General features: G+C 39.5%; 1 protein-coding gene across 2 annotated transcripts in view; it reads right to left on the reverse strand.

Moving 5' to 3' along the window:
- WDR7 (WD repeat domain 7) overlaps positions 1 to 11002 on the reverse strand; it is a 365561-nt gene extending 354559 nt beyond the window's left edge. For both annotated transcript variants that reach the window (XM_007191962.2, XM_007191960.2), the window contains exon 1: positions 10775 to 11002. The gene's annotated coding sequence lies outside the window, so the exon portion shown is untranslated. The remainder of the gene's footprint in view (positions 1 to 10774) is intronic.
- Positions 11003 to 20705: the final 9703 nt, after the last annotated feature.

A 20705-nucleotide genomic window follows, 5' to 3' on the forward strand; every position in this document is an offset into this window, starting at 1 on the left:
CTCTCTCTCTCTCTCTCTCATTCATTCTTTCTCTCACTTTATCTCTCTGTTTCTCTCACTGTAATTACAATCAACATCTTGAAACCTGTGGTCTTAAACACAGTGTTTCCATTTCCTTACTACAAAAGGCCTCATGTAATCTAGATTCTATCTTCAAACATACCTAATCTAAGGATGCTCAAGATCGCCCTCTACATGAAGAGGTCAACATTTCTCTAATATGATACTCCAGGAAAGAACTCTCCAATATCGCAGAGAGAAGCAAGGCCTTAGGAGAGAAGTGAGGAAAGAGAGGATGCTTTGACATTAATGGACTGTTGATACCTACACTTTCTAACCATCTTACTCAGTCCCTACATTATATTCAGTCTTACACAGTCACTAGTTGGACACGGCTGATCATTTGCAAATCCTCAACCCTCTCTCTTTGGTTTCTGGTACAGCGCACTCTCCCAATTCTCTTCTTCCTATTTTTTCAGCTTTATTCTGCCTAGCTATGTGAAGGCCTAGAAAGCCCTAAGAAAAATTCAAGGAACAAGGGAGAATCTTTCATCCCTGTTTTTCACTAGATTTTGACTTTTTTTTTTTTTTTTTTGGCTGCACCTTGCAGCGGCCTGTGGAATCTCAGTTCCCCTATCAGGGATTGAACGACACAGCAGTGAAAGCCTAGAATACTAACCACTAGGCAACCATGGAACTCCCAAGGGAATTTTGTGTGTGTGTGTGTGTGTGTGTGTGTGGCCGCACCGCGTGACAGGTGGGATCCTAGTTCCCGGACCAGGGATAGAACCTGTGCCCCCTGCAGTGGAAGTGCAGAGTCTTAACCACTGGACTGCCAGGGAAGTCCCCCAAGGGAATATTTTTTAAATTTGATTGTTCTTTTAATAAAAGGCTTAAGATGAAATTTACTTTTCCCCTTGTGATTCTCCCCAACTTTTTATTACAAAAAATGTTGAATATACAAAAAGTTTGAAAATAGTATAAAGATCACTCCATAAATAATATTTTGTCAAGTTTCCCTTGTCAATACATGTGTATAGAGAGAGACTTTTTTTTGCTGAGTCATTTGAAAATAACCTACACATATCATGACAATTCACCCCTAAATACCAAGCTTAAAAATAAGATCATTTTCCTTCATAAACACAATGCCATTATCACAATCACCATTATCAATACCATAATAATTCTCTAATAGTATCTAAAATCCAGTCCATACTCAAATTACTTCAACTGTCTAAAAAATATCTTTTATAATTTTTTTTAAACCAGTAAGTAAAATATTCAAGTTTTACTCACTGCATTTGGTTGTGGTGCCTCTTTACTCTTTAGTTCTAGAACAGTCCTACTTCATTTTTCATATTAACTTTCACTCTTCATATTAACTTTAAATAAACAAAAACAATTGCTTGTAGAATGTTCCAGATTTTAGATTTGTCTGATTTTATTTACAATGTCATTTATCACATGTTCATCTATCTCCTGTTCTTCCTATAAACTGGAAGTTGGATCTAAAGGCATCATCAGGCTCAAGTGAAACATGTTTGGCAAGTATCCTTCATAGGTGATGTACACTTCACACTGCATCACCACAGGAGACGTAACATCACACTGTCCCACTATCGGTGATGCCACCTATGACCACTTGACCAAGGCAGTGACTACCAGATACCTCCACTGTAACTATTTTTCCCCTTTAAAACCGTGAATAACCTATGGAGTGATACTCTGATAAGACCATACTGTTCTGCAAAATCTCATGGGATACTGGTATCCTAAGTGATTTCTAAAAGCTATAAAAGTCAAGATTACATATGAAAAATCTAGTATCAGATCAATGTTCATTTCTCTATATTGCCTTTCTAATGCTCAAATGCAAAAGCAAGATGTATTTCTAGCCCAGGAATACAGGCATTTTCACCAGAGAGTCAATACTGTCTTGGTCTGTTTGCTTCCTGTGCCCCAAGGCAGGCCCTCTGAGACCTGCAGACAAAAACAAACTCAAATTCTCTCTCATGAGAACAGGCACACGTGAACAAGAGCAGGCAGGCCTCCACTACCCACCTACCAATGGGGATTATGAAAAGCAGGGACTACAGACTAAATAACTAAACATACTTGCCACCACTGCAATGAATGAAGAAAGAAATCTTTAAAGGTTTATTCAAATTTTCAGAACATCCGTACATCATTTGTCAAAAAAGTGTGTTCAAGTCAAATTCATGGTTTGATGAAGGAAGTAGTCATTAATATTATGAATTTTCTTTGTGCTTGTGCCTTTCCTATCAACTCACTGAAGACTTAGAAAAAAACTGAATCAGGTAATGAAGACTGTTTATTATAATGCAATGAGATAGCTAGATCATAAAATGCATGAAGGAATTACTGAGCTGCTTCCTCAGAACAAAGGGTGTCTGGAATTAAACAGTTGTGAGGGACACCACCTCCTGAACACCAAGCTTGTCACTAAGTTGACAAGATAATACTCTCTTATTTGAGTGGCAAGAAATCTACTCCCAGTGAACTTGACACTTTAGGACGGCTTTGCTAAAGGAAGTTCCAGTATTCTGTTTCAGAAGAACATGTGGCATGGGCAGATGGCAACAGAAGACTACACTTACTTCTCATCGCTAAGGCAGCCCTGAGCGAGCCAGAGCTGGGTTGTGAAGAACTGTAGAGCTATCTGGTCAAAAATAAATCACGATTTAAAAAATGATTCATCGATTTTGAGGCATATGAATCACGTTTTAAATTTCTGCAGCTACTTATGCTCTATCCATCACCAACCTGCCTCAGTTTCAAGAGTTACTGATTAACCTAAAAGCAAACTATGCCCACCAAGCCCCTACGTTTTAGGGTAAACAGATCCCATCTGGTAGAACCAACCTCAACCTCATCTCCCGAACCACCTCTCATCTCACCTCCATCCCCAACCATTCCTACTTCTTTTCCTCACACTGCCATCAAAACTCTAAACTGAGCACTGAAGCTTCTCATTGTTCATAAATTAAAATACCCAGAAGAAGAAACAAACATGCTTTCCCAACTAGATGAACTGTCACAATATGGGGATCAGTAAGCTGTGCTAAGTGTGAAGATCTGAGAGTCACACTAACTAGGGCAGACCCAGCTCCCCCATTTATTAACTGTAACCTTGAGGAAATATGTACCTCTTTCCAAATCAGAATGTCCTTGTTTGTAACATTATCCCCCTCCTTATATCAATGCATAGATTATAGAAAAGTTTCCACCTGTCACAAAAATGCTCTTGACCAGGTCACCAAAACCTCCCCATTGCTAAACCCAGTGTCAAGTCATAATCCGCATCTTTCTTGACCTACCAACAGCATTTGGCATATTTCATACTTCCTCTCCCTTGAAACACTTTTTCACTTGGCCCCCAAGTCTTCACACTTTCCTGCTTCCTTTAGTCTCCATGGCTTTAGTCTCCATTTTTCCTCATTTTCTGACCTTTAAATATTGGCATACCCAGAGCTTAGTCCTTGGACTTCTCTCCTCTGGCAATACTCCCTCCCTCCCTCCCTCAGTGATCTCACCAAGCCTCGCAGCTTTAAATACCAGCTATACATTAACAATTTCCCAGTTTCTAGCTGGTGGCTCTCTTCTGATTCCACATATGCAGTTTCCTACTCAACATTTCCATCTGGATAGCTTATAAGCTTCTCAAGCTTGACATGTTCAAAAGTGAGTCTCCAGTCTTCTTCCCCAAATCTGCCCCTCCCACAGTCTTCCCCATCTCAAGTAAGGGCAAGTCCATCTTTAGAGCTCCTTCAACCACTTTAGGTCTCTGCTAAAATGTCATCTTCTCAGTGAGGCCTTTCCTGAGCAGCATAAATTGCAAAATCCACCACCCCAATGGTATTTTATTATACTTCTCCAGAGCACTTACCATCATTTAACATACGAAGTGTTATTTATTTCTTGTCTGAATCTGCCACTATAACAGAAGCTCCAAGAAGGTGATGATTTATGTTTGTTTTGTTCTATAGTGTATTCCCAGAGCCTAGAATTTCTGCCACATATGAGGTACCCAAATATTTACTGAATAAATGAACAAAGTAATGAATGATGTTCGTTTGCTTGGCTTTAAAAATGTTGTACCCTTCAATAAATTAAAATACATCTTGATTTTACATGCTTCAGATTTCAGAGTTTCTTTTCAATGAATTTTTCTATAATAATGCCAACAATTAATACAAGTCTCCTTAATCAAATCCCTGTTAATGTACTAATTGCTTTTCCCCAGCTGCAGGTTGCACCTATATTCTAGCCTCTTTTACTCTATGACACATACACAAGACATGTCTTAGGACCTATGCAGCAAATCACCTAACATGGTTTACTTTAACTGATCGCTACCACACTCACCAAGGCCTGTTAGTGAATCACAAAACTGTCTCAAACTAAGTAAACTGATATTGCATTAGAGCAAACTTTTCATTCCCATTAATGGTGGTTTTTTACTGTTTGTTTGTATTTGAAATGTTTAGAAAAAAGAAGAGCCCTTAAGGAAGTCAGCCAAATAAAAATCTTGAATGTGAGAACAGAAGATAACTGGCACATTCTATCAATCTGTTATCATTGACATATACTAACTACCAACATTCAGAGAGAAATATGTATGTGCAAAACACTAGTAAAATGTTTTCAGTGAGTTTGAAGGGTCATAAATTACAATTGCTAACTGAATGGGAGGCAGTGGTTAAAAAGCCACGTCTTTCCAGTAGTTTTCTATTCTACAAGAGCCTACAGAATAACTCTCAGTACTTCAGAAATTTTCTCCTCCCTGAACTGACCAGGGCCCTAACATTTTATTGTTCCAACATTTTTTGATGACTACTAACACAAGCAACCATCAGCCCAAAAAACCTACATTTTCATTAAACATCACCAACACATTTTGGAAAAGATGCCTAATTTTATTTAAAATATTTACTATTTTATGAATATCATGTATATGTTACTTAATAGAAAACAAAAAAATTCCACTTGGACAAGACTTCCTGAATGCAGTCATGGTCTAGGACTTCTTCCAACAATATCTTTTGTGCTCTTATCAGCAAAGTGGCTTTAAGTATCAGATACAGATCAAGGCAAATGAATGTGCACAGAGTTCAAATTCTAAGTTAACATCACAATCATAGTATCTATAAGTAGAAAGGTAAGGTACCCTCTTATTGATGACAGGATCTCACTGAGCCATACATAAGCTCTCAGTTGGTTCTGCCCATGATCACTGGCATGCATATATGTAAGATTATGAACTCTCTGTAAAGGACAACAATGAATGGACAAAATGGGACTAGAACCTATAAACCCCCATACTCTAATCATTGAGTTTATCCGTCACAACAAACAAAACAGTGTCACAGAGAAATGTAACAGATAAACCAGGAATAAAAGCACTACCTAGTTCCAGGCCTAACTCTACAAGTATCAAAACTATTTCAAGATTTCTACTATGGATTTTGATCTCTGTCTAGTAGAACACACACCCACAAAGGTAGAATATCAATATATGAAAATCAATAGCATTTTCTTCTATCAGCAATAATCTACTTTAAATTAGTATCTATTCATGATATTTTTTAAAACTGCAAAAAATTTCTTCATGCTCAGTCATAAATGGAAAGCCATTCCATGCTCTTGGATAGGGTGATCTAATATTATAAAAATGTCAATTCTCCCCAAAATAAACCTATAAATTCAATGCATACTAAATCAAAATTCTAGTTGTGCTGTCTTTAGAAACTCTAGCTCCAAAATATATAGGAAAGAATAAAAATCCACAAATAGCTAAACCAACTTTGAAAATGGACAAAGAATGGAAAACTTGCCTTACGAGAAATTTAACATCATTAGCCATTTGGGAAACATAAATTACGACCACAATGAATTATAGTGACAATTACCAAATGCTGGCGAGGATGCAAAGAAACTCAATCTCTCATACATTGCTGGTGGGAATGTAAAATGGTGCAGCCACTCTGGAAAACAATTTGGCAATTTCTTCAAAAACTAAATGTACACTTACCATACCACCTAGCAATCATATTCCTAGGCATTTATCCCAGAAAATGTGAAAAATTATACCCACAAAAAAAACTGTACAAGAACCTCCATAGGCAGCTTTATTTGTAATAGCAAAAACCTTAAAACAGCCCCAATGTCCCAGTGAATGTTTAAACAAACTGTGGTACATATATACCATGGAATACTACCCAAATTACACAACAATTTGGACGACTCTCAAAAATTGTCTCACCCAACAATTCAGATGAATCTCAATCTCAAAAACTCACATGCTGTATAATTCCATTTATACAGCACACTTGTAATGATCAAACTATAGATGGAAATTGACTAGTGAACAGGGGTTAGAGATAACAGAGGAAGGGAGACGGAACTGACTTGAAAGGGGTGGCACAAAGGAGGTCTTAGTGGTGATACAGTAGTTCTGTATCTTGACTGCAGTGGTGGTTACAGGTATCTACCTACACAGGTGATAAAATGGCATAGAACTATATACAGGCATTGTACCAATGTCAATTTCTTGGTTTTGCTATTTCACCATAGTTGTATAAAATGTAACAACTGAGGGAAATTGAGTGAAGTTGTATGAAATGTAACCATTGGGGAAAGCAGACCTCTCTGTACTAGTTTTGCAACTTCTTTAATCTATCATTATTTCAAAGTAAAGCTAAAACAAAATAAATAGGAAAACTTTCTCATGTAGGAAAAAATAACCATACAAAGCCACAGTACTAAAACAGCATGATATTAGAGCAAGAGCAAACAAATAAGCCAAAGGAAGAGAAGACAGTTTTCAGAGCTTATATGAGAGGTTACTATACAGTAAGTGCGGCACCACTTATCTGTGGGGAAAGGAGAGAATGACACTAGGAAAACAGGCACACTATACGGAAAATAAACTGGATCTCTACCTTGTGACAGGTAAAAAGACACTCTGGATGTATTCACGACCTATAAACTTAAAGGAAAACTATAAAGTTAGTAGTACATAAAATAGGAGAGTAACTTTGTGACACAGAATTGGGGAAAGACTTCTTAAACAAAACCCCCAAAACACAAACCATAGGCAAAAAAATTTTAATTTGATTATATCAAGTACAAAATTTGTTCAATGAAGGGCATCATAAAAAAAGTTATAGACGAATGACAGAATAGGAACAGATACAATATTTAAAGGACTAGTATGTAGGAAATACAAGGAGCTTCTGAAGATCAACAAGAAAAGGCGTGAAACCTCAAAATAAAAAATGGGTAAAGGAATAAACAATTTTACAAAAGGGAAAACCCGAAAAGATAAAATGCCCATGAAGAAAGGCTCAAACTCATGAGTAATAGTGGAATGTAATTTAAAATGAGATTTCACTTTTTATCCATTAGTCTGGAAAAAGCAGGGGGCTGGATAACCCTAAGCACTGGTGGGGATACAAGGATATAGAAACTCTCCTGAACCACCTGCAGGTGTACAGAGCACAGCTGCTTGTTCTGTTACACAATCTGGCAATCCTTCAATAAAATATATGAAAACCCTATGATCCAGAAATCACATAGCTGGATATATATCTCAAAGAAAGCATCATAGAGGTCAAAAAGGTATGTTTATCACAGTATTGCCTAAAGTCGTAGGAAGATGAACGTTACATGGGTATCCACAAATAGGACAGTCGGCATGTAAGCTGTAGTAGATGGAAATTCTGAAGTACTGTGTAGCAGTTAGAAGCAATGGACAGCAACACAAAGAGATCCTTAAATAGTAGATAGTAGGGAGCGAAAAAACTTTAATGAGATCATGCATGATATCATCTCTATAAATTTAAAATGTGGGCGCCCAGGGGGACTTCCCTGGTGGCGCAGTGGTTGGGAGTCGGCCTGCCAGTGCAGGGGGCACAGGTTCAAGCCCTGGTCCGGGAGGATCCCACATGCCGCAGAGCCACTAGGCCAGTGCGACAGAACTGCTGAGTCTGTGCTCTAGAGGCCACGAGCCACAACTACTGAAGCCCGCGCACCTGGAGCCCAGGCTTCACAGCAAGAAAGGCCACCGCAATGACAAGCCCGCGCACTGCAATGAAGTGTAGCCCCCGCTCGCCGCGGCGGAGAGGGCCCGGGCGCAGCAACAAAGACCCGACGCAGGCAAAAATAAAATAAATAAATAAATAAATAAATAAATAAATAAATAAATAAATTTATAAAATGTGGGCACCCAAAACAACACACATTTAATAACACATACCAACAGAAGAATATACATCATACATGTCGTAATGGTTGTCTATGGGTTGGTGGGCAAGGGAAGGGAGTGGAAACTGGATATAAAAGACAATGAATGGAAAAAAACCAGAGATACACGTTGAACAGCCCAATGATGATGACTGAATTGAAAAAACCAACTCAATCCTCTGCACTTGAGGTACAAAACAAACTCTGAGGACTCACCTAACATAGAGGACACCACTAAGGCTAAACGTCATCCTACCTTCCGATGGCAAAGGCACAAAACCAGCTCACTACTCTTAGAGTTTGCGATGCTAAGCCTGTTACACAGATAGACATCCTCACTTCCTCTGCCTCAAAACAGAGCTTACATCCAAATAAAAACCAAAGGAAATTGTAAGATCTCACTCAGTCCTTGAACCAGTCCGCGTTCCTGTTTCTTGCCTTTGGTGAATGTCTGGAGTTAGGGGCTACCTCCGAGGTTCAATAACTCACTGAGTCCCACCCTAACCACTGAGCTGAGACCTGCAGAGCCCACACTCTCTTAGCTGAGCTGCCTCCGAGGTGGAGTACCCAGGGTGGACACTGGGGCAGAAGCAGCCATGATAGCTGCTAGAAGCTGGGGTGATGCTCTCCCCACTTTACTGAAGAGACTGTGGGTAACATTTGCCAGTTGTCACTTAGTTATTATTTTGTGTTGGAATATGAACCTTAGTCCCAGGATCTGTGCTTTTTACAGCTTCGCTATACTAAGATGGCTCTGAACTTGAACCCAAGTGTAAATAAAGGTTGGTATTCCCCCCTATTAAAAAAAGAAAAAAAGGCTATCTCAAGATTTAAGTTCCCACGGTGATATTCAAACAAGGCAAAGCCCAGTCCCTTTGAGTTATACAATTATCAAGATCTTTTAAAATTTAGCTACAGGTGGCAATAAGAAAAAACAAAGTGTACACTCCGGTCTTGCTGCTAAGTAGGGTTTGGAGCATTTTTAAAATAAAGATTGACACTTAAATGAATTTCTCACAATAATCTCTGAAAATTAACAAGGCATGTGTGGAATCTAAAATATGACACAAATGAACTTATCTACAAAGCAGATACAGACTCACAAACATAGAGAACAGACTTGTGATTGCGAAGAGGGAGGGTGGGTGGGGGAGGGATAGACTGGGAATTTGGGATTAGCAAATGCAAACTATTATATATATGTACAACTGAATCACTTTGCTGTACACCAGAAACTAACACAACATTATAAATCAACTGTACTTCAATTAAAAAAAAAATTTTTTTTTTCTGGTCACACCACGCGGCATGCAGGACCTTAGTCCTCCGACCAGGGATCGAACCCGCGTCCCCTCCAGTGGAAACAGGGAGTCTTAACCATTGGACCACCAGGGAAGTCCCTTAATAAAATACATTTTTTAAAAAAAAGGAAATTAACAAGGGATTTACTACGTATTTATACTGTTCTGTTTGCCCAATTTGAAATAACTAAGATCTGTTATTTTGGATGAAATCAAGGCAATCTTTGACTCTTTGCAATAATACAGGCATTTCAACACATTATTTTCACTTTTAAGCTGTCCTCCACCTCCATACTGTCACAAGTTACTTATAAAGAAATGTGTGTGTGTGTATATTTCAAAAAACTCAATCAATTTCTCTCATATAACAGGCAATTCTTGACATCCTGCCCATAAAGCCCTAAACAATAAACGCCGGAAAGAGTCACAGGTTGCCTTTTTTGGCTCCTGGCAAATGCTACTGCAAAAGCAAGCTGTAGCTCTCACTGAACCCTAAAATCAGCGGCATCAACAATTCCAGTGCTGTCTCTGATGCAACTGTAGCTGCCATAGTTTCAAATTCTAGGACCTGAGAAACTGACACAGCAAGTGAATCAAAACATAAAACGCAATTTTTGAATCCAAGGCAGGGTATTGCTAACTCCAAACATATAGCTTCAGAACGCTGGGACCCACTAGTAAGGGAGCGGGAGTAGCAGGAATCCTCTTAGACCAAGTCTTAGAGCAAAGGGATGAGAGCGGGCAGGTGTACTAACAGACGTCTCAGTACCTTAGACAAGGGCAAACTAAAGAGTACCAGGAGAGGCTAAGCGTACCCCAAAAGCAAGCACAGCATTTCCCAAAAGCACTGTTAAGAACCACCCACCCCTCAACATTAAGCATCTCACCCCGTTTAGACTGCCACTGAGGGCAAGGCGGTCCCATCTCAAGACCAAAGCCAGTGTCACCAGTAGCAAATGTCACTCACTAGGCCAAGGAGTCCCAGAGACACCTGGCAGGACCCACGCTCCAGGCACAGGCGCCTAGTCGTGGGCCTGAACCTGCACGCGCGGCACAGACCAGAGCTTCCAGCAGCAGTGCTCTGACAGCTGGCACCGCCCCCAGTTGGAGCGGAGCTGTGACCCTTGACCCCCGGCCTCTGACCTCCACGTTGAGGGCACATTCCGCGCTGGGGTTCCCCCCGGGGAAGCTCGAAAGCCCTTTACCTGTCACAGCTTCATCTTATGCCTCGATGTTTTCTGTCCCACCACCTGCAGGCGTCCTGGCAAAGAGGACAAAGCGAGGACGTATCCAGAGAGGAGGTGGGGTGGGCAAATCCTGGTGGGAAAACTTTGGACTGTAACCGCAGCCCAGCCTCCGTCTCTCTAGAGAGGCTGCAAGATGCCGTTGCCGCCGCCACCGCCACCGCCGCTGCAGTAAATCAGCTGACACCAGCCAACTGCCGTGACTTTCCCGGCAACTGTCGCAAAAATGAGGGGGAGGGAAACTCCTCTCATTTCCCTACTAGCCTGGCCTAGGCCGGCACGGAAAGAGCGGCCTGCGTTACCATGGAGACCAAACGAAGGCGACCATGTCAGCTGTGGGCAGGGAGTGCACGGCGGCCATTTTGGTTATGGGAAGGCTGGTCTAGGCTCTCTTTTCGCCTCGGAGTCCCATGTTGGGAGGACCAAGATGGAGGGATGGATGAAATGGCAAGTCTAGGTGTTTGTGTCCTGTGACCAGGATGTGGCAGATTTAGTCTTCTGCTCCCGAGACTCGGTCCAGACTCCTGGAAAGTGTTAGCTCTGGGACTTGGTTACTGTTTTCCTCTGACCCTGATCTTGGCTGTTGGCCCCGATGCACAGGGCCAGAGGAGGAACTCGGCTACTTGACTAGGGGAAGTCTGACCTTGTGCAACATTCCTGTACAGGAGAGAGAATGAATGTACACTCGTGTGGGCGGCAAAGAGTGGTGGACGTAAGTTCTGCATTCAGAGAGGCATGTATTCGGATCCCGGTTCCTCCACTGCACACTGTTAGTGTCATCTGGGGCATCTTGCTTTTTCTCTTTTTTCTCCTCAATATCCCCACATACGAAATAGGCATAATAACCTCGTGGATGTCTAGAAGGTTAAACGAGCTCAATAGATGTTAATTACTTACTATGCTTGCTTATCTGCCTCCCAAATATTTGGTGAATGAGCGAATGAATGAATGGTCGCCAAGGAAAAATCTGGTGCCATGCTGGTGACCAACAGTCAGTTGTGTTAAAAAGATAGACAATATATTCATTCCCTGGCTTTGTTTTTCCTTTGTAATCTCACTAATGGGTTTATAGGACAAGTAAGAATTCTATTGCAGCCCTCAGAAGTTACTGTGTGTATGAATCACCTGGGGAGCTTGTTCAAATGAAGTTTCTGATTCCATAGGTCTGGAGTGGGGTCTGAGATTCTCCCATTCTAACAAGCTCCCAGGTAATGCCCATTCCTGCTGGTCCTTGGATCACACCTTGATTAGCAAAGTCCTCTTGGATGGGCCCTGAAGCAGCCAATTAAGGCATCAGAACAGAGAAACAACTCCTTCAGACTGGATCATTTCTTTGTTAATTTACCAAAAGAGAGCTAAGTGTTGGTTTGGTCAGTAGGCTTCCTATTTTATTATTCCTGCTGTATGCACAACGTAGAAATTGTGAGTTAAGTTTCATTCAAGGATCTTACTGAGGACTATAGACCTGGAAATAGACTCTCAGTAGCTCTGAGGGGACTGCTCCTAAGAGGCTGGGGAGTAGCCAGTTTAGAAGAATGAAATTTTGGGGACTTCCCGGGCAGTCCAGTGGTTAGGACTCAGTGCTTTCACTGCCAAGGCCCCGGGTTCAATCCCCGGTCAGGGAACTAAGACCACACAAGCCTAAGATTTCGCAAGCCACGCAAGCGAGGGGGGCGGGGGGCAGGGGGTGGGAGGGTGGCTGAGTGCACCTTGGCTGGGGAATACATGGGTCAAGCATACATCTTCCTAAAAGATTATTGCTAATCACACACACACACACACAAAGGTATCTCAAGTTAATGATTTTAGTGCTTTTCTGTGTATGGGAAGATGCAAGAATCTTCCTTAGAAATGCATCTTTATTATTTAGGGTCCATACATCCAAAGCACAGAATGCTCCATCCTATTTTTCTCCACTCTGAATTCCCCTCAGGGCAGTGGGTTATATTAACCCTTAATATAACTGGATGATGAGCAAGACTCTTCTTTTTGTTTACATATTCACTCCTTTTGGTCATAAAGTTGACCATGTTTTGGGAGGCATTTTATGACCAATTTGTCCCACAGCACTAGGAATGCTCATTCCTGGGTCAGACAAGGATTTTGTTGAAAGGCTATTCAAATGCTATATCTGGATTAGACCCTGTTAATAACCTAAAAATTCTCTGGATTATGTTTTTTACTAGCCTATTATGATCCAGGAATTGTTTCTCCCTTGTTGCTTTTTCCTATATCTAGAGTTGTACTATTATAGGTAATTTTGTATAGAGCTATATATGTGATCAATTGCCTCAAGACAATTAGCCATCATTAGTTTTGTCAGAGATCCGGTTACACATCAAGTAATGGAACAACAAGGAACAACAATCTTATAAAATAGAATATAAGTAATATAGGTAGTAGCATTAATAAGGTCATAGTATAGCAGCGAGACACAAAACATCTGAAAACAACAAAGAGAAAAAATTAAAACACTGATTAGTATAACTAGTTATAATCAGGATAGCAATAAGCCAACAAATCCAGAGGGGAGCCAGATAGAGAAGCCAAATTCTGGAAAGATCAGGTAGAGAGAAAAGGATAAATGTCTTATCTTCATTTCCAAAGGTATAATTTATCAACTTGCTGCTCATCATAGTTGGCGTAAGAGGAAAGTTTTACTCTTATCTGGAAAAAAAAATAGTAAGAGCCAGTAATATTTAAGAGAAAAAGTCATAAAATTGTAAATTTTACTCATCAGTTCATTCAGTCACATGTAATTAATTCTTGTTGATTTAGATCTTTTGTTAGTAGTTTCATAAGCCATCAGGTTTTCCATTACAGTGTTATTTCTCACCCAGTTCAGTGGTATAATCTAAAAATTATCAGAAACCTGTATGTGTCAAAAAGTCCTTTTTATGAATCTTCCTGAAGATCTTCAGTTTTGTAAATCATCAGAGTAAAACAATAACTGTCTATAAATGACAAAAGACTGAAAATGGCATGGTTAAAGATCTAATTACAATACAATTGAAAAGGAAATTTGGTTATTTCTGTGACACACAATACATTAAGATAATAGCTAGATTTATGATTGATAACATACCAGGACATATCCAAATTTTAGTAATTTCATATAATAACACTTACCCACACAATATAAACTAAGAAGATTTATCATCACTATTTGACAATGTTTCCTACGTAATTTAACATACCAAATATGCCTAATTAGTTTAGTATCTCTCTTTGAGATGTTTCAGGAGCCCTCTGAAGCATCCCAAAGTTAGCTAGAGATCAAAAGAAATTCATTTAGAATTTGATTTGGGGAAGCTTGTCAAAGATATCAAAAGGTTTTAAAACACTTGGTCAAGTAGAATCATAGGTCACTGTGAAACAATACTTATTCAGTTAACCAAAGTGAAAATAAAAGATTTTAAAGGCAAAATACAGAAAGTTAACAGATCACTTAAAAGGCAAATAAACTTTTTTCAATATGTTATCAAAAAGCAGATCAATATTTTAAGAAAATTTTTTCTTTTTAACAAAGAGAGAAAATCAAATTCTAGTTTTGCACCACCTTACCTTTATTATTAAAATTTATTTACATACTTAAATTTATTCTACTCTTAGCCAGTCCTGACCACACACAGAATTCCTTTCTAAAGATTCCTTCTTTCTCACAAACCTTTTACAATGTTTTATATCTTTATTTGTCTGTCCCTTTTTCCCCCATTTAGAAATAACCAGATTTAAGACAAAATCACTTTCTTTTCCCTTAACAAAATGCATTTCTATTCTTTATCTCTTTTTTCCTTGCATCTGAAGATGTTTTCCTTATTAATTTAATTAATTAGACATATTAGAATTCTTAACCTTTAAAACCTTTAATTTGTAGCAAAAATTAAGAAATAAGTGATTATGAATTGTCTTTTACATTAGCATTCTATAGATTGGCAAACTTACAAATACCATTTGTGATTTCTAAAAAAAATTTGTTATAGAAAATTTCTCAGTGTAGCACCAAACATACTTATTAATAGTCCTGGGACTTCCCTAGTGGTCCAGTGGTTAAGACTCCACCCTCCCAATGCAGGGGGCATGGGTTCAATCCTTGGTCAGGGAACTAAGGGCCCGCATGCCGTGCAGTGCGGCCAAAAAACAAACAAACAAACAAACAAAAATAGTCCTGAATATCTTTAGTTTCTCTGTAAAAGGAAGCCTATGTTCAGTAATTAATGCTTCAGTATCTTATTTTACTTGGTAATCATCTATATATTTAATAAACTTCTATCATTTAACTGAACTTAGCAAAACTTTAAAGTTTCAAGTTACCAAAAATCTGGAGAAGGTATTTTTAAGTAGATATACTGTTGACTGAAGAAAAAACAACCTAAAAGTTGCAAGTTAAATTTTATTTGGGGACCTTGTTGAGGACTCTAGCCCAGGGGAAAACCTCTCAAATAGCTCTGAGAAACTGCTTCGAAGAAGAAAGGAAAGAGCCAGGATATATGAGTCTTTTGCTGGAGGGAAAAAAAAAAAACCCACACATAGTCAAACATCAAAAAATTACAGCTAATCACAAAAACAGGCACCTCAAGTTAATGATTTTAGTGCTTTTCTATCTATGGGAAGATGCAAGAATCTGGGCTCATTGAAATTATTCCTTAGATATGCATCTTAACTATCTAGGGCCAGCATCCAAAGCAAATAATGCTTCTTGTCTTTCTCTATCCTAAATTCCCCTCAGGGTGCACCATTTGGGGGGGAGGGGTTCGAGGGGCTACAATGGCTGATGACTTGAACCTTGTTTACTGGAATGGCAAGCCACATTCTTTTTTTTTTTTTTTTTTTTTTTTTTTAAATTTTTATTTATTTATTTATTTATGGCTGTGTTGGGTCTTCGTTTCTGTGCGAGGGCTTTCTCTAGTTGCGGCGAGCGGGGGCCACTCTTCATCGCGGTGCGCGGGCCTCTCACTGTCGCGGCCTCTCTTGTTGTGGAGTACAGGCTCCAGACGCGCAGGCTCAGCAGTTGTGGCTCACGGGCCTAGTTGCTCCGCGGCATGTGGGATCTTCCCAGACCAGGGCTCGAACCCGTGTCCCCTGCATTGGCAGGCAGACTCTCAACCACTGCGCCACCAGGGAAGCCCCCACATTCTTTATTTACTGGAATGGCAGGCAACATTCCCTGTACACAATGCCATAAAACAAAATTACTTTTAAAGAGTTCGCCTAAAAGCTCTTACCCCATTTACATCTATTTAATTTACTTGTTCCCAACAATTATGTTTAGCTTATGCATGAAAACTTCATGAGACATTAGACCAAGTCAGCCCTTATCCCAAGCTATTCTCCTTGCAATAAATTTCATAACAGAGGTAATATTTGATAACTTTTAGTAAACCTCGGTGCATTAAAAGTAAGGCATGTCTGTATTAATTAAACCAATAAGCTTAATCTTTAATACTGAATTTTAATTTAATATTGAATATCTCCCAGATCACATAAAGTTGAAATTCATTTGGGTTAGTTGGTATAACATTTAGAAATATTTAATTTATAAACATCTACTTTTAAGTAAATTAAATAGAGCTCTTTAACAAATTGATTTGGTAATACCATCTGGAGGTAGAGACAGATAAACAGCTGTAACCAGAGATCTCGCAGCTTCATTTTACAACTTAGTCAAGAAACATGTATTACAATATAAAACTTACTAGTTTATAAATAACAGTGGAATAAGTTAAGTTTATCAGCTCAAATGGCTAAGGCTTTTTGCTACTTGCAGAAAAGACTTTTTTTAAATTAATTATTTAATTTATTTTTGAGCGTTCTGCGCAGCTTATGGGATCTTAGTTCCCCAACCAGGGATTGAACCTGCTGCACCCTCAGCAGTGAAAGCGCAGAGTCCTAACCACTGGCCCACCAGGGAATTCCCAGCAAAGACTTTTAAGATTTGCATTCATCCTTGGCAAAACCTTAAGGAGGCTGTGAATTAGATTTTGGGTGAGGGAGCCTTTCCAGCAGTTTGAATTTTATTTTTTAATCTTTTTAATTTTTTAATTTTTTTTGGCTGCGTTGGGTCTTCGTTGCTGCGCTCGGGCTTTCTCTAGTTGTGGCAACTCTTTGTTGCGGAGCACGGGCTCTAGGGTGTGCGGGCTTCAGTAGTTGTGGCACGCGGGCTCTAGAATGCAGGCTCAGTAGTTGTGGCGCACGGGCTTAGTTGCTCTGCGGCATGTGGGATCTTCCGGACCAGGGATTGAACCCATGTCCCCTGCATTGGCAGGCAGATTCTTAACGACTGTGCCACCAGGGAAGTCCCATCTATTAACTCTTATACCTTTAACCTTAGTCTCCATTAGGACTCCATGACTCCTTGGTCTTACAAGGAGTCCCAGAAATTTTCCTTTTTTAACCCCCAGCCATTTTATCTATTTTTGTATAAAAGGTTTTTGGGGTCCGCAGTGAGGGGTCAAGCTAAGGGAACCAGGCCTTTTGTCTATCTTTAACTTGATTAATTGGCTTAACTGTTGCCCCCAAGCAATTTCTGGTTGGTTATCTCAGTGTAATTTTTTTCTGGAGTGTTAGCTGGAGGTTGGCAATCTGTCACCCCTCTTTCTTCTGTTTTCAAAGCTTTGTTCCCCATGTCAGGTTTGGATAAAATTACTATTGAAAGCTGTGTAATGGGTCATTGTGCTGCTTGTGAGCTTAATACCTCTAGGTGTGAACCTAGAGTTGTTTCAGCTCTTTTACATGTCTTGGTTTCTCCCTCCTGCACTATAAAACTGCCATGGGTGCTCAGAGCACTGGATGGCCAGACCTATGTGTGCGTCCCCAGACAACCAAGTTTCTTTAAATAAATAAATGGGTTTCACTATGGGACAGCTGCACTACGTGAAGACTTGCTTCTACCACTCCCGCAAGTTTCTCAGTTGCCTGAGAAAGATGTAAACTGGCCAGGAGGAGTTCTGTCCCTTATCTTCAGAACTGAAAGCGCTCATATGGTATCTTCACTTTTATTCCAACAAACTCTGTTAAAGTAACCAGTTCAAGGAAAAGAACAGACCAGTCTCCTACCTAATCACCCGGTCCAAACCTCCCCAGTGTCTTTCAACTGAGCGATCCCTTCAGTGTCTTTCAACTGAGCAAAATCTTCCCAGTGTCTTTCAACTCAGAATTCAAGGTACCTCCTTCCTGAACGACCTTAAGTTCAGGGAAACTCTACTAGCTCATAATGTGGAGTTTATACACCACAGAAGAAAAATCAGGATCATCAACCAAGACAGGAAATCCAAGACCAGGAGAAACTCACCGAATCATGTGGGCTCACCTAGGAGGTGAACAGGCACAAGGGGCCCTTGCTGGTAGCAAGGCTTCAGATCCTTGTAGGGTTTAGGCAAAGGAGACAAGTCAGCTCTAGGACCCTTTGTGGTCACCAAAACTGTCAACTGGAAGAAAAGAGCACAATGTAAAAGTTGTGAGTTAGGTTTTATTCATGGACAGTACTGAGGACTGTAGTTCAGGAAACAACCTCTGTGTAGCTCTGAGGGGACTGCACCAAAGAAGTAGGGAAGAAGTGCATATATGTATGTGTATATATATATATATGTATGTGTATATATATATGTATGTGTATATATATATGTATATATATACATATCTATATATAAATTTTTTGGCTGGGAATACATGTAGTTAAACATACATCTTGGTAAAAAGATTACTGCTAAACACACACACACACACACACACATACACACACGCACACACACCCCCGATAATCTCAAGTTAATGATTTTAGTGCTTTCCTAAGTATGGGAAGATGCAAGAGTCTGGGTGTCAGTGAAATTCTTCCTTAGATATGCATGTTAACTGCCTACGGGCCCGTATATCCAAAACGGAATACATTATCCTATTTTTCTCCATTCTGATTTCCCCTCAATGTGCACTGTTTGTGGGCAGCTACAGTGGGTTGCAACTTAACCCTTTGTATAACTGGATGATGAGAGAGACTCTTTGTTCTTTTTGTTTACTGCTGCTAATGGCAAACTTCTCCCTCCCCTTCTCCTCATCTTAGACATCCTCCTCCCAGCAACACATTACAGACCCATCAGTGTCCTAGATGGCATACCTCCCTTTCCTTCACTAGGCCATTTAGCATCCTCTAGGTCTCAGGTGTTGTTTCTTATATGCTGTTTCTGTCAATTTGTAGAGACCAGCTCTGCTGTCACCATAATGAGAAAAACTAAATCATAATGTTGACCAAGGACGTGTTGTCAATAGAACACTTGAAAATCAATAATTCTGAAATTGTCTTATACTGAAAATTGGAATTCTATGATTTTCTTCTACTTTTGACTAACTGCCTGGCAATCACATTAGGAAAGAGGGAAAAGCAGGGAAATGCTGTTAAATAGAAGAAATTAATTCCTCCGCCAGCTGGGTTCAGTATACTTACTCTATCTGTTGTGATGATGAATACATTTAAGCCATTTAATTCATAATCCCCTTTACACTTTATAAGGACTTTTTGAAAATATAGGAAGCACAGAGTGGTTACCAAAGGATAATCTTAGGCTACATTAAAGCTTGTTTGGTTTATAAAGGAAATCTATCAGTTCTCTTTCCTAGATAAAGCTGACTCTTTTATTCAACAAATATTAATTGAACACATTATGTTTCAAATACCTTCCTAGGAATACAAGGGTTAATTGGAACATTAATGAGAAACTTTCAGACTATTAACATTCTGGCCCCTCTCCACCAAGTTTGCAAAATTTATTGCCGAAGTCTATATATGTGTGTAATCTCCTAAGCCACAGGACTAAAATAAATTTTCAAATATTAATGAGTTCAGAAAAATTCACACATTTTTTATACACACAAATATATGTTTTACACATTTAATCTTCCTGTAAATTAAGATTTTTGCCTTCAGCATGCTAATCATTTCAATATTATACTCTAACCTAACCATAACCCTGGAGGAATTATACAAAATCTTAAAAAATTTAAATAATCAAAAAATTTGATTCAACATATATTTATTGAACCCTAACTGAAAAGCAAGATGAGAAAGCAAGAATTTGGCAGGTTTAATTTCTACAGAGGGAGGCAGGCTCTGCTTCCTATAAAATAGGAATTCCCTAAACATCAGAAAGTGTTTGGATGCTGGGCAGCTGAAGTGAATGACACATGTCCACCAAGATATCAATATATGGTTGTAATATAGTGCTGCCAATACACAACATAAGAAGTAATGGAGAGGGACTTCCCTGGTGGTCCAGTGGTTGAGAATCCACCTTCCAATGCAGGGGACACGAGTTCAATCCCTGGTCAGGGAACTAAGATCCCACATGCCACGGGGCAACTAAGCCCATGCGCCGCAATGAAGGATCCCATGTGCCGCAGCTAAGACCTGATGCAGCCAAAAATAAATAAACTAATTAATTATTTTTTAAAAAGGGAGACCAGTAGCAAAAGAGTATGTATTAAAAAAAAGAAGAAGAAGAAGAAGAAGAAGTAGTAGTGGAGAAAGAGATAAATTGCTTATAGGTTGGGGTGAGGAGGGATAATCACATTTGATTTTATGGAAGTCTAGAAAAATGTGTAGGATTTAGAATAGGAAAACTGGGGAAGGAAAACAACTTTGTTGCTAGTATTGAAATGTAAAACATGAGTGTATACAATAAAGAGAAAGTTAAATTCACGGGAAGTACAGAGGACATAAAGTAGATGTACACAGAGAGAAACTGTGATATTAGGACTCAGCTATTTCTGCCCCATGAAGGACTCCTTCAACAGGCAGTCTTTGCCCTGGAGCTCTCTCTTAGGTTGATATAGTCTTTATCAGAGTGGGCCTAAACCCAGTAATAAAAAATAACCTGGGAAAAAACAGAATAAGTTCAGATGA

Source organism: Balaenoptera acutorostrata, chromosome 13 (genome assembly GCF_949987535.1).
Source record: "Balaenoptera acutorostrata chromosome 13, mBalAcu1.1, whole genome shotgun sequence".
In the NCBI taxonomy this organism is placed as follows: Eukaryota; Metazoa; Chordata; class Mammalia; order Artiodactyla; family Balaenopteridae; genus Balaenoptera; species Balaenoptera acutorostrata.